This window comes from Lathyrus oleraceus, chromosome 5 (assembly GCF_024323335.1).
Source record: "Lathyrus oleraceus cultivar Zhongwan6 chromosome 5, CAAS_Psat_ZW6_1.0, whole genome shotgun sequence".
Taxonomy (NCBI): Eukaryota; Viridiplantae; Streptophyta; class Magnoliopsida; order Fabales; family Fabaceae; genus Lathyrus; species Lathyrus oleraceus.
Window position 1 is genome coordinate 195,023,166 of NC_066583.1, and position 12,862 is coordinate 195,036,027.

The 12,862-nt window shown below is 33.7% G+C and overlaps 1 long non-coding RNA gene across 1 annotated transcript; it reads left to right on the top strand.

Moving 5' to 3' along the window:
- Window positions 1–11,424: 11,424 nt before the first annotated feature.
- On the top strand, window positions 11,425–12,548 carry LOC127082737 (uncharacterized). The gene is made up of 3 exons (XR_007788205.1): window positions 11,425–12,039; window positions 12,310–12,373; window positions 12,443–12,548. It is a non-coding gene; the product is annotated as an uncharacterized LOC127082737 (long non-coding RNA).
- Window positions 12,549–12,862: the final 314 nt, after the last annotated feature.

A 12,862-nucleotide genomic window follows, 5' to 3' on the forward strand; every position in this document is an offset into this window, starting at 1 on the left:
ATTTATAGAGTTGAGTGAGACTAAGATATTGAATATTAATTATTCGCCAGCCTGCAAGGAACCGTGTATTTTAATATTATTGTTATTTATTTATTTATGTTTTAAAAACAGTTCATATAGTTTGGTTCATAATAATATTAAAATGACATGCAATAAAAAACCGTGGGGCTAACTAATAAATGAGACGCCCTTATGAGATACTTGATTGACTTAACTTCTAATAAATCTTACACATAGATTATTATAAAAGAAAAAGAAGAAGAGACCTTTACAACCTTCAACGATTTTTATTTTTATTTTATATTTATAGTGCGAAGTATTCACTGATTTTGTCGATAATTAAAGTGTCAAACAATTTAGATGACCACTTTATGTTTATATTTATGATCTCTCCTCATAAGCAATTTCGTTTACTCACAATGTGTGATTTCGAAATCAATTTTGCCTATTTTTTATTGGTTCGAAAATGGATGTTAGGTTGAAAATGACTTGTGTAATGAGATTTTCGATGCGGTAGTTATGGTTCTCAAGTAATCAAAGAGGCTATCGAAATAGTTGCCCTCAAGTACTTGATATCATCAACTTTGAAACAATAATTGTTTATGTAGAAGCCACTAGGGTTGGCTCGGGAACTTGAACCATCAAAAGAACTTATTTGTTGAGAATGAGAACTAGTGAAAATGTATTCTATTGTGGTGTTTATGGGGTAGTTGGTAAAGAGAGCACGCACATTAAATGCACATTATGCAAATAGAATGTTATTACAACGATGTCCACCATGTGCCTTCACACATGTAGTGTAGAAAAGTGACACACCTAAGTCAGCTTTAGTGCACTCAAGTAATCTTATTATTCCAAGAATTTGTGTTAAGTATACCTTAAAGTCTCACATTACTTGAGAATTAAGTCCAATGGTAGTTTATATACAACACTCACACTCCTCAATCCACTGAGCCTTCTTTTCCAAATGACAATATTGTGACGGATTCCCCGATCCAAAATGAACAATACATTATAGGCGTTGTGGTCAGTGGAATTTAGGGCGACCGGAAAATTTGGCGCTTGAGGGAAGGGTGGATGCACATGCTCATGGTTCGAAACCTTTAGCCTCTATTGGGGGAAACCATTTTGGTACACCTAAAAGTCCTATATTTCTTGGAAATCGAGGCAAATGGAAGCTTATATGCAACATCTACACTCCTTAATTCAATAAGACGCCTTTTCAATGAAAGAATTTGGCGAATTCTCACACTCAAAGCGGATAATACCTCATAGATGTAGTGGTCCGCAAACTTGAGGTCGGACGGAACACATCTAAATTGTTGGATGTGGGCTTTGGCCTTCTAGCAAATCATGATCGTTGATGTGGATATTCATTTTTCCTATAAAAGAGGAACTTTAGATTCTATTTTATTTTTTCCACTTCTTCTATGTTTCTCAAGTGAAATCGGAGAGAACCTTCTTGGTTAGGCACTTTTGTGTTACTAAGGCTTCTAGAATTTGGATTTTTTGCTCTAATTATCTTACATTTCCTCTTGCGTTTTTTGGGAACCTGCATTAAAACACAAGGTAATCTCTTTCTTCCTTTGTTCATTTTAGAGTTTTAATCGTGTTTGAATATGTCGAATCTAGAAAACCTGGATTTAGGTATCACTCTTGTAGATCTTAGTGACGTAGAATTTAGTGATGTTAGTTCTAACATTGAATAAGTGGGTGGTAAATCCTAGGGATAAAGAGCCTTATCCTACTCCTATTGAATTGAGGCAAGTAAAATTAGGTTTTCATTTCAGGGAAGTCAAAATGACTAACCCCAATGTTGTTGAAAATCTTATGACCCATAAGCATATAAGGTTTCTATAGGTTGAGAAATATAATTCAATTGTAATGTTACTAAGGATAAAATGAGATTGTGTTTCGATGAGAGATCAATATGTATGACTTATAATAGCCACTTTTATTTGAACAATAAATAAGTCATGGTGAATAAGGTGTCACCACTAACTCTAGAACTGCCTCCTGATACTAATAGTTATCTCTGAGTAAATAAAGAGGTCCTATGAATATTATTATTCTAATCAATCATAAATAAAATGGAACTTGCACACAAAATATGAGACCATCATCAAACTGGCAGATGATGTTATCCAAAATGATGTTGGGAATTACCATGTATGAGTGTTTTTTCTCCTGGATGAAGGGTCACTTTTCCTTTTAATAATTTTGAAGTTGAAGTTATAAATCATCTATGAATTGTCCATTCACAACGGCATCCCATAAGTTGGGCATACATGATGTTTTTCAGTACTCGTGAGAGTACAAGAATAACTTGTCTATGTTGGTCCAGTTCTTTCATTTGTTTCATGTGTGGATGAAGTCTACTAATCATGGTAATCATAAAAGGTTGATCTTCTTAAAGTAAGGTCGCAAATTTTCTTAAGTGTACATTGATAGCTTCCATAACTTCAAGGATAAGTATTACTTTCTCACCCCTCTCTTATGAAGTGTGCATATCACTACTACAAAATAGACATTTCGTAACACTATACTACAACAGACTTCCTGTTAAACATGGTAGTAACTCTTTTTTGGGCGTTTTTTTTTCTATTTACTAAAGGACATTTGACTACGATCATAGTTAACAACCGTGGTGAAATGTACTTGGAGAGTAAGGGTTCGAATCTCAGCACCAATAATTTTATATTTTTTCGTTACAAAATGAGTTTGTCTTTGTATATCATCACGATTCTTATTACCAACTATGGTGAAAGATTTTACATATTATATACAAGAGAAATTATCTCTCTCTTCACTATATAACAACTGTCTCTCTAAAAAAAACTCGAACATCTCTCTCACTTGTCTCTCTCTCATATATCATAATACCCATTAATGTTTCAACAAGCATTCTTCATAAACATTCAAAATGGAACCCCCAAACTCATTCCGCGAACTCGTCTTCTTAGAAGGGTTACATTTTTTTGCATCAAATCTTAGGAAATGGTTACATTACAGGTTCTCCTTCACAATAGTTTATGTTTCAAAATTTGTTTAGGAGTTAACTTAGTATGAGTAAATGTATAACCTAAGAAGTGAACTATGTTGTTTATGTATCATTGTTAACTTCCTAATGGTTTTGACTTGTAGGTAGGGAAGGTGAATGAAAAAAATAAACAAGGATGAAACAAAAGTGAGTACTGCGAACTTATGTGAAATGTCTAGAATAAAATCCATTCAAATTTAACACAAGTTTGTTGCTCTCATTTCAGCTTCATCCTTCTTTCTTTATGGATGTCATTCTATGATATGTATGTCTCTGACACATTTTATAAGTTGATATGTTGTTGTTGTTAATAATAAAAGTTGTATGTTTTATGTAGTTTATGCTATGTTGTTGATGGTTTTGTTGTTGTTAATAAGAGTTATTTGTTTCATCTTATATATTGTTTAAGGTTTGTTGTTAATGAATGTTGTTGTTAAGGTTTATTTAGAAGATGAGTTTATTATATCTTATGTGGTTTAAATTTTTTTCCAACCCCTTACCGAATATATAAATTTCCGGATTGCATTAGAAAATTATAATATGATATATAAAGTTATATTAGAAAACAAGTTACACCATTCAATGCTAAACAATAGTTCTTCAGCCCATTGTCTACATTTGACTCTTTAGCGGATAGGAATTACTTTAATGCTTCTAGTTCTTCAACCACCATTTTCTCCAACTCTAATTTTTTTCAAAGTAAATAATATTTTGCAAAATAAACTAGAGGTGAAGGAAGGGGAGGTTGAAGAACTAGGAGCATTGAAACAAAATCTAACTGTTAAAGAGAAAAATATAGATAATTGGATGAAGTATTCCTTTTTAGCATTGAATAGTGCAACTTCTTCTTTTAATGTAGTTTAATTTGTCATAATATAATGTTCTAGATTATATTGAAAGGTTATATGTTTAGTGAACATTGGCGAAATAAGCATTCCACGTAATTTATAATAAACTTTGTGTACATACCACAATGGTTGTTTAGCAAACCGCTGTTAAATATTATGCGTTAAGAATATCACAACAATTGTTTAATGTAACTATTGTGATAGGTAGCGTGCTACCTAGTTTATAATAACGGTTGCACGACCGTGGATGAAAGAATCATACTTACAACCACCCCTACCTCACAATGGTTGGTCAGACGTGGTGGTATCCCTTTTCCAACCATTGTGAAATGAATTTTATGCAGTAGTGTGTATACCTCTTTTTTATAAATTTCCCCTATAACCGAGTATGAGCGTGTTTTTCTTTTAACAATATTGGCTTCGATGGGGTTTATTTGCAGAGTTCCATTCTTAATATATATCATGATCAATGTGATCTATGATAATTTTGTTATTCCTATTGTCACAACGATCATAGTGGTAGTTGTAGAAAGATTGGGTCTTTCAAGTGTTTCTTGGATGAAAGAAAGGTTAATGTCTGTCATTCTTATGCTTTCTAACTTTGACAGGATATTCTCTGTTGCATTCTTCTCCCTTCACATATGTGTAATCTCATATTCCTTGAATGATCTTACTTTCTATTTAACGATGTTCATATACTTTTGCAGTAATGGATCTCTGGCTTGTGCATCCCATTAACCTAAGAGACCATCATTTGGGAATTTGTCTATTGTTTGACATCTTCAGCCTCAATCTATGACACTAGATAAGTGCTAAAAAGGACTAAGAAAAGCACCCAAAAAATATATAATGTACAATTCATGCACTAAGGAGAACTTAACAAAAAATAAGGCCTCACTAAGCAAGTTTTAGGCAACAAAAGAATGCTTCAAGGCCAAGTAAGGTCAAAGCCATGCAATGAAACATGCTAGAAGGTGCGTTAATCAAGGTATGGTTGACCAGAGAACTTAAGAGATGAGTTACTTCAGATTAAAGAAAAGGTTAGCTCGCTAGATGAGTGGTAAGCAGGGAAAGGCGATCAAGATCACTTGTAGGATGGGCTTGCATTTGTTAATGATGAAGATTATAGGCGCACTAAGAAAGCATTGAACCTCACTTAACACGAATGGTAGGCAATGGCCCTATAAATAGGGGTTTAGGCAGTTCATATAGATATAAATTGGTGTAATTAGGTGTTTTTCTTGGTAGGGAGTGGGAGAAGTCCATTGTTTACCATAAACATAATAGGAGAGGAAAAGACATGAAGATTAAGAGTGGAAATGTTGTATGAGGAATAAAAAACATATGCTTTTCAACATCTTTCTTCTAAGGCTTAATTTTAAATCTATAATGAGTAACAATATTTATTTTTCTCTTTTCGTTTTTTTATACGTAGTTGTCCTAACCCTCATGTATTAATCCTGATCATGGCGTTATATGTACTTCTTCTTAAGCTTTAATATTGATGGACTCTTTGTTCTTAATGCTTGTTTTGGATTAGCTACCTAAAATATGCTTTCATGGTGTGACTTGATATACAAAAGGTACTAGTCCTTACTAGATCCAACCTTTTCAACTATTGGATATGCTAAAGTCTAGACATAGATTTAGGTTTAATATCCGTATGAAATGTTGAAACCTATTGCTATTGTATTGGTTAATAGCCTGAGAGATCGTCTATTAGGTAATACAATTGATCTCATGCTGTTGACTCAGACATAAGTTGAAATTAGAGGAATATGTTGTAATATTAATAGCTAATTAGAATTTCATATTATTGGTCAAGTTTATTACATGATAATTGGTTGATGAAATCTAACCCCAATAAGTATTCTCAAATGTTGAACACCAAAGTTCATTTTTATTTCTGTTATTTTACTTTTGTATTCATAAAAAATTAAACATTTAATAAAAAATTCTTAAAGTCATAAAAACATTTGAAGGGTCTTTAAAACACAATCATTCCCCTATGGAGGCAATAAAAATTACATTTGCTTCTAGGTTGCAGTAAAAAATGGTGTTATTGTCGGGGACTTGCGCTAGTTTTTAAAGACATTGTGATAGTTTTTATAATTGTAAGTATTTTATTTATATCTATTTATATTTGTTCATATATGTGCATATTTTTTTTTTAGTCACTAACCTACTAACAAGTATTTGCTATTATATTAATATTGCTTATGCAAGGTAAGGTTCGTTCGGAACAACTTTTATTTGATATTGAAATATAATGAATTGCGTGTTGAAGAAAAAACAAGACAAGAAAAGAAAAATTGCTAACTAAGCAACAAGATCTAGAAGAATCTTCTTGCTCAAAACCAGAGACCATGGAAGACACTAGTAGTTACAAGAAAAAAATAATGAGGAAAATTCCACTAGAAACAACAATAATGGTAATAATGGGAACAAAAATAATGCTCGTGGCATGTCGTGCCACAACAACCTAAGTTGACTAGCTTATATAGCTAGATCACAAAAGAATACCTGTCATGCTGAGATGAAAACATGTTTATTGCAAAGCCTTTATGCAAACACTTTTACAGGATTAGATCATGAAGATCCATATACATATCTCACACAATTCTATGAGATGTATGGTACGCTTGGAGATCTTGAAATTGAATGAGAAGTAGTGTTCATGAGGTTGCTACCACACTTATTGATCAGAAAAGCAAAAGAATGGTACCTTGATCGGCCAACATAAATGATGGCTAACTAGAACACACTTGAGCAAAATTTCTTGGAAAGGTTAGGTTCATCGAAGGTAAAACAACAATTGCTATATTTTACCGAGACCAATCAAAAATCTATGTTAAGCATAAGAGATATACAAATACATGTTAACGAGATGCCCAAACTAGGGTTTCGATGATCTCACCCAAATATAAATCTTCAAAAATGGATTACAACAACAACAACTGAAGATGTTGCTAGATGCTACTATTTCGGTTCTCTAATGTCAAAAAGCGCAAAGGATGGAATTTAAATAATTGAATGAAAGGCACTTAGTGATCATCAAGGTCACTACAACAGAAACCATTTCCAAAGAAAAACTAGCATCATAGATTTAAACACCAATGATGCAATGATAGAATAGAAAAAATTGTTGACAGAAATAGTAGACGAGTTGACAAATAAGTTGTCAAATATCCCACAAAAATTGAAAGAAACACACGACATTCCAAACTAAAGGAAGATTACATTAATAGAGAGATGCTCATTATAGAACCTTGGGAAACAAAGACAAATTTGATTTCACCCGTTTAAAACCATTTTACACTCTCTCCTCACTACACCCATACTAAAAAAAACATAAGGAAGCACAAAGATGGATTCTCTCATCACTCGGTTCCAAAAGAACAACATCAAATTTACTCTTTTCGATTCCATTACAGAATTACTCAAGTATGTCAATCTACTTTAAAGTCTATGCATTGATTTCCAATGTTTAACAACATAAAACTTGTTACAAAAACTAAGTATTCTCCTTGTTTAGAAATAAAATATGGATAACATGATTGCTTTATTGTTGTTGATTTTATGTTGAGAACAAACACATGTGTAATTATATAAACTAATACAATGGGATGAACACTAGGGTTTAAGCTTAGAAATTTACAAGATATCCACTCTAGGTTGCTAGGAATATGAACAATAAAATTAATCTATATTGATTATTGGTTGACTGAGTATATTTTATTAGAAACATATATGACAGTTGAAACCATAAGTCAAAAGCATGATATACATTTTCATCATTCATGTTGAAACACTATGAATAAGAAATAAAGGTTGAATTTTCATGCATTTGTTCATATTATCTAACAACAATTCTATATGTGTATGTTTTTAATTAAAAATTGTAGATGGATGCAAAATCAACCACATGAAGAAAAAGATAAGTCAGAGTAGGTTCATTTAGAGTACCCTATGACGTTCACAGATTTAGAAGCCTAGTACATGAGGAATTTTATACTAAATTGGAAATCCAAATCATAATGTCATAGTGGGAAGTTGAACTGGAAGACCCAAGGGACTACACATAAATCGTATAGGAAATCAACATCAGAGGATTAGGGGTTTTAACACATCCTTTTGAACACGTTAATCTTGACATCATTCGAGAGTTTTATAAAAATATCAAGCCATCTGAGAACTCATAATTTTTAAGATTATCCTAGGTAAGGGGTCAGGTGGTTGCATTTGATAGAGACAATATCCATGTCTACCTTAAAGATAGATACGTGGTTGGTCCTGAGAGATTGGATACTTTTGCTAGGAAGTTAGCAAAAGGAAAATGGGATTTTGATCAAATAGTCATATACATTTGCATTAATGTGAAATATTATAGGGTGGGGAGAGATTGGAAGTTCATCCGGTTTAAGAGAGTTGACATATCCATCCACTCCCAAATTTGAATGGTTATCATTCTCAACAAAATTACCTCAAAGAATCACACTTGTTCTGAGACTCCGAACGCTGCACACCATATATAGTAAATCCTTAAGGGGGAAACAAATAGACATTTCCAGGGTAATATCCAACTGAATCTGGGATATCATAAATTCACAACTTAAGACCATGTTTTGAATATAGCTAGGATATTAGTGATTTTTACCATAAAGGTATGTTTTCTCTTAATAATTCCATATACATATTGAATTTAAGGATGCAAGACCCATATGATCCACATGATCTAGTACTTACTGAAGCTAGCAAAATATACTCGAACACATTGCACACTCGAACATACAACAGATTCGTCATCGAATTTTATTTATTCTTGAAGGAAAGGGAAAACATCGATAAAACCCAGGGGAAACAGATAACTGGGTAAGGAAGTCGGGTATGCAAGGGGAAAGTATTAGCACCCCTAACACCCATTGTACTCAACGGGAACCGTTTTGATCGTTCTTTGCTTGAATGGGTGATATATCTAAAGTTACTCGCGAAAGAAGAAGGGGAAAAAAGAAAATAAATAGATAGAGTGCTCAGAGAGGATTAGGGCCCTCATGCCTACTTATCCTTATAGTGCAATAAGGAATTCAGACCTCCGTAGTTCATAGGACTAGTGGTGGGAGGTGAAAAGAAGTTCTGATAAAGTTATGGTATGAACTAAAGGATAATGTTGTTTGACTCCAAAAAGGGGTTAAATCTGAACCCAAGAGTAAAATTGGTGTTAACTAATATATGGGTAGCCAAAGCGTTTTGCCACGATATGGTACAACCGAAAAAGAAGGGTATTGCCTGTATACGAATGCAAAGTAAGTAAGGAGATGTTTGTCTAAGCAACGAGAGGACTAACAAGACAAACAAATTGGCTCTTGGTTAAGAGGAAGGCATAAGATGAAGCTCAAAGAAATAATGTGTTTGGCTCAAAGATAGAGTATATCACATGGAGTGAACGAAGGTAGTAGGTATTGAATGAATGTAGTGATATATAGTCCATGAAGATGAATTGAGTGATAGATAAAGAATGAATAAATATGGATAAATATTCTCGCGGAGGATTAAAACCCTCGTGCCTACGTATTCTCATCGTGCAATGAGAAAATCAGAGCTTCTAGTTCGTGGCATTAGTAGCACAAGGAAAAGATTGATTGGACTGCCCAGAGGCAAAGAAAATTGCTTAACAAGCAAGAGTGTGGCATTGACCCATAATGGTAATCAACCACAAGAAATGAGATATGATTGGCCTACACACGAGAGGATTTATAAGGCAAGAGAGCTTCGTCTAAGCACGAGAGGTTTTATAAGACGAGCAACGAATAAGAAATGGTTTCCCACTACATGAGAGGATTTACAAGGCAAGAGAGCTCAACGGGTTCGCCTAAGCATGAAAGGTCTTAGAAGGAGAACAATGAATAGGAGATAAGTTGCCAACACATGAGAGGGTTTACAAGGCAAAAGAGATTAAGAGATTCATCTAAGCACGAGAGGTCTTATAAGACAAATAATGATTGTGGGGTTTGCCAAAGCACAAGAAGACTGATAAGGCAAACGATGATCGGCTAGAGTGGGCCTAAGCACAAGAGAGCTGACAAGGCTCCCAATGATTTAATAGAGTTTTCCGAAGCACAAGAGGACTGATAAGGAAAACAAAGATTGAATTGATTGATTAGGATTCCAAGACTTGAACACAAGGGAATTGATCCAAAGGATGTCTGAATGTCAAGGAGAGTACGATTAGTGATCCAAAGAAGAAAGAATGATTAGTGATCCCTTGAGGAGAGAATGATTGATGTGAAATAGTGCTTCACTTGTTGAAGTGTTGAATAATTGATGCTTGAAGAAGACTTGTCAATTATATGATTCAAATTACACTAAAGTTTATGAATGAAGGTGAATGCTTTGAATTGCTAGGGCCTACGCCTCGTACGCAAAGTCACTCTAGACAAGGGCATGAGAAACTCCATCTCATCATTCTTCGTTGCTTAAGGCTCATAGCGTGTGACCCTTATCATGATTGACAAGTGTTGATACCTTTGTTGTACTTGAGAAGTAGTCCACTTTGTCAGCTATGCTTGATTGACATTGACTTTGAAGTCTTGATATTGCATTTGAACCTTGAGGTCTTGAGCTCCTGAGATCCAGCATGTCCAATACGGCTTGAGCACAATGGACTTGTCCTATCAAGTGATCGAGTGTCTTTTGATCACTTGAATAGGGTTGGAGAATTAAGCACGATGCAAAGGATTTGGTTGACCAAAGTGACCTTTGGTCAACACTAATCAGTGGGATTCCAGGAAGCTAATTGGGTTATGTACAACCACCTAATGAATTAATCAATGAAAATAAAATTCAATATTTCTAAATAAATCCCTAAGCTAAGGGATCATGCCTAAAAAATCAGAAATTCTACCTAGGGATAAAATGGTCATTATGCCAAAATGGATTAATTAAGAAAAATAGATTCTAAAATCAACATTTAATCAAGAACTAATTAAGCCTAATTATCTAACTATGCAAAAACCCTAAAGATTATAATTATTCTAATTAAATCTAAACATAACCTAATTAAGATTTAAACCCTAAAAATCTAATTAAGATCTAAATTGTTAATTATCCTAAACATGAATATTCTAATTAACTTAATTAGAATTCTAATTGACAAAATTAATCTTAATTCTAATCACACTAACATAATTAGCTTCATCTCTGATTAATTCTAAATATCTACATCCACATAAATTTCTAATCTAATCTAAACTCTAATCAAAATCTAAACCTCAGTTAATATGTTAACTGATAATAGAAAAAACAAAGAAAAACAAACATGAATTGGACTGAAAAATAAGGTGCAGGCCCAAAAAGGGGTAAAGGATTGAAATCCTCAAAAACATTTGGCCTGAGACTTTAGGCCCATGCACTGTAATGGTTGACCAGGGGGTGTAGCGGGTCGTGTAGGAGGTGTGTTTAAGTGAAACACATTCGTTTGAGCCTTAGGCCCAAACTGCATCAGACGATCCAACCGTAAAAATTATGTACGCTAGAAAAGTGCGCTTGGGTGAAAAAACTTCGTTTACAAATCCAAGCATAAAAAACACTTATGCAGAAAAACCAGATTCACGTTCAAATCGCAATATCATTGTCGCATCTGTAGAATTTGTCCTCGTTGCTTCAATTGATTCATCGATTCGATTCGATGTTCCAACTGAACTGCCATCAGAACAAATCATGGATTTTTGTTTGATTCATAGCTTCGTTCATGCTTTGTATTGACCACATCGTTGCTCATCACGCGTCTTGGAAGCAAGTTTCAACATCGCGTTCTGGAAGCGTTCAAGAATTGCGTTCTAGAAGCGTTCAAGAATTGCGTTCTAGAAGCTTTCAAGATTTGTGTTCGCAATTACCATATCAATTCAATCGATTCAGAGCTTCAGGAATGGCGTTGCATTCTTCACCAAGGCGTCTCATATTCGTAACGGTGGCGATGTCGCATTCGTGTATCAGCTCGAACATTTTAAATACGAATAAATGCGAATTTACAGCGAGAGAGAAGAACTTACCGACGACAGAAGGGTGGCAGATGAAATATTTAGAGATGGAGTTAACATAGATTAACTCTGTTAGATTGAAGCAAGTTGAATTCAGTTAGATGTTAATTACACCGTGAGAATATCTTAAATTTGTTAGAATTTGTTAGGTTAGAAACTGAACTTGATTTCTGTTGTAGACGCAGTTAGTGCTAGCTTAGTGAGTTAAGTGTCAAATTCGGTTAAATATCAAGTATCAAGTGAAATTCGATTTTCCTATTAATATGTTAGTTACCCAAATGTAAATTATGTTATATTGAAAAGTTAATTATTGCTGAAGTGAGATATGCATTGTTATCAGGTTGAAATTAATTATCTAAAAACCTTTTGTTAACTGACTTTGCAGGTTGAACTTGTTTAATTAGGGAGGATTATTTGAATCAAGTGGTGACCTGCAATTGCTATTGCAGGTATGTTCTGCAGATTCTGGTAGTCATTAGTGTGCATTGTGTTAAGCTGAACTATTATCTAATTTGCAGGGGACAATTGACTTGGAAGTTTCATTGTGAATTGAATTTTGTTAAGTAACATCATTTTATGCAATATGATCATGAGGATGATGAATGAAGAAAGATGAAATTAGGACCTGTGGATCATGTTGACTTTGGTCAACTATCGACCAAAAAGTCAATAGTTGACTAATAGTCAACATTACCGAAAATTGTTCACTTTTGTAAATATGGCTTATGGAAATATGAATTGAAATATAAGTGAAATAAATTTACAATAAAACTTGATTCTTGAATCCAAGTTTCATGAGAAATTTTCACTAAAGTCAAATTGAAATTCCATATGTACTAAACCAAGACCAAGTGATGAATCAAACCAAAAGGGCCAATGCATGAATTAGATTTTTATGGATTAAGAGATTCATCTAGGCCAAAAGCCAAGCACAAAAG